At 45.5% G+C, this 2,209-nt stretch overlaps 1 protein-coding gene across 1 annotated transcript in view; it reads right to left on the bottom strand.

Annotated features, from left to right (window-relative positions):
- The window catches only part of LOC108295266 (alanyl aminopeptidase, membrane), a 19,084-nt gene that overhangs the window by 4,846 nt on the left and 12,029 nt on the right, over positions 1-2,209 (bottom strand). The window lies entirely within an intron of this gene.

Genomic DNA, 2,209 nt, shown 5'->3' with positions numbered 1-2,209 from the left:
AAAAAAAAAAAAAAAAAAAAAAATTCCTTGACTTATTGTGGGGAATTTAGAAAACACAGAGAAACATATGCAGAAAATAAAACACACTCAGGAGCTTACCAAAACTATAGTTTCCACATTGGTGCTTTTTTCTGTACTTTGTTCTTTTTCACTTAGTATATTCTGCACATGGCTTTTTCTTCCTGTCATGGTAGTTTAAGCCCCACCCCATGCTAGTAAAATCCTTTGTGGACTCTGGTTCAACAAGGCAGGTTGATTTCCCACCTGGATCCACATCCAAATGTAAAAGGAATAAACCCCCAATAACGAAGAATAGGAGAGGCAACAGCGGATGCAAGGTCAGCACAGTGTAGGCAGCTGGGAAGCGCAGAAAGGGAGATGTGCCGGGCTTGGCAGAGTGGGAGAAGCTGCAACTGAGAATCTGCAGAAAGGGAGACAGAAGTAAGAGAACTTGCTGTGACAAGACTGAGAATTAAAGGGACAAGGCCCCGTGCAGTGGCTCACGCCTGTAATCCCAGCACTCTGGGAAGCCGAGGCAGGTGGATCACCTGAGGTCAGGAGTTCGAGACCAGCTTGGCCAACATGGTTAAAACCCATCTCTACTAAAAATACAAAAATTATCCAGGCATGGTTGCACATGCCTGTAATCCCAGCTACTTGGGGGGCTGAGGCAGGAGAATCGCTTGAACCCAGGAGGTGGAGGTTGAAGTGAGCCGAGATCACGCCATTGTACTCTAGCCTGGGTGACATGACAGAGTGGGACTATCCATAAAAAAAAAAAATTAAAGGGACAAGTCAGAAGGGACAGAGGGGAAGCGAGGACTGCAAACAGGAAGATGAACTCAAAGTCAACAGAAAGAGTCATTCCACCTCCAAGTCCCCACTTCCCTCCTTGTAGAGGGCAGCGGCCCTCACCACACCCATGAGAGAGACTGAACTGGGAATTCAGAAAGTGGGGTCAATCTTTGCTGGATTGTAAAGAGGGTCAGAGATGGAAGTTTCCATACTGAAGGGAGGCACCCCCGTTTCCTTCCCGCCTGTGTCCCAGAAAGGAAGTGCTGCCAGCCTCATTGCACAACACAGAGGCTCACACTCTGGAAACACTGCATGGTCTCGAAAGAACACACCCATGGATACTAATTTTTGAGGATCGCCAATGAAGAGTGACTTGGCCACCCAGTGACCTCGCAATGCGCTCCCGCAGACAGCACACTCCACCTTCCCGTGGAGCTTCCAATCACTTTTTGTTTGTCTCACTCTCAAATCCAAAGAGGTGGCTCAGCCTCCAACTTGAAAAGACACCAAAACAAACACAAAACTCAAGAGGAAATGAGTCAATGGAAAAAAAAGAAAACTTCGAAAAGCCTGTAGTAAATATCCTCCGAGAGGGAGGAGAAGATATTGCACAGGATGCTCAAATCAGAAAGAGCACTTGGAAATTTTAAAATATGACATAAGAAATGAAAACAATTTCCAGGTGAGGTGGTGTGCAAAGCTGAGGGAACCTCCCAGGGCAGAACACAAAGTCAACAAGCTGGAAAACAGAAGAGAAAAAGAAAACTAGAGGACGAAAGCAAGAGAAGTAAGCAGGATTTATAGGGGTTCCAGAAAGAGATAACTAGAAAATAGGAGGGAAATAAAGTTTAAAGAAGCAATACAGGCCAGGCGGGTGGATTGCTTGAGGTCAGGAGTTCGAGACCAGCCTGGCCAACATGGGGAAACCCCGTCTGTAAAAAGAAAAAAAAAGAAGTAATACAAAATGTTCCAATACTAGAGGACGTAAATGGCAGTCCGGACTGGAAAATGTAGATGGAGGAGAAGAGGCCCAAACTAAGGCCTAAAAAGACTGAGAGAAGCTTCCAAAAGTTTCCAGGAGCAAAACTGATCACTTTCAAGTAACTGGAAAGGAGAATGGCTCTGGGCATCTCATCAGCAACATGACAAGCCTGATATCAGCGGAGCAAGACCTTAAACATTCGGTGGAATAATTTCCCACCTCGAAACTTCTAAACCCAGCTGAACGCTCAATCCAGTGTGAGAGTGGAATACAGATATTTCACATGATCTACCCCAGAAAATCTACCTCTCATGGACCCTTTCTCAAAAACTCCTGGAAAATGTACTCCCCTATGAGAGGGGAAAAAAAAATCAAGAAAGAATCCGTGAGACACAGGAAACACAGGAGAAGAAGGCACCTCCAAGCATGGGA

Source organism: Cebus imitator, unplaced genomic scaffold (assembly GCF_001604975.1).
Source record: "Cebus imitator isolate Cc_AM_T3 unplaced genomic scaffold, Cebus_imitator-1.0 Scaffold19, whole genome shotgun sequence".
Lineage (NCBI taxonomy): Eukaryota > Metazoa > Chordata > Mammalia > Primates > Cebidae > Cebus > Cebus imitator.
The sequence above is the reverse complement of the archived record's forward strand: the minus strand, read 5'-3'. Positions and strand labels throughout refer to the sequence as shown.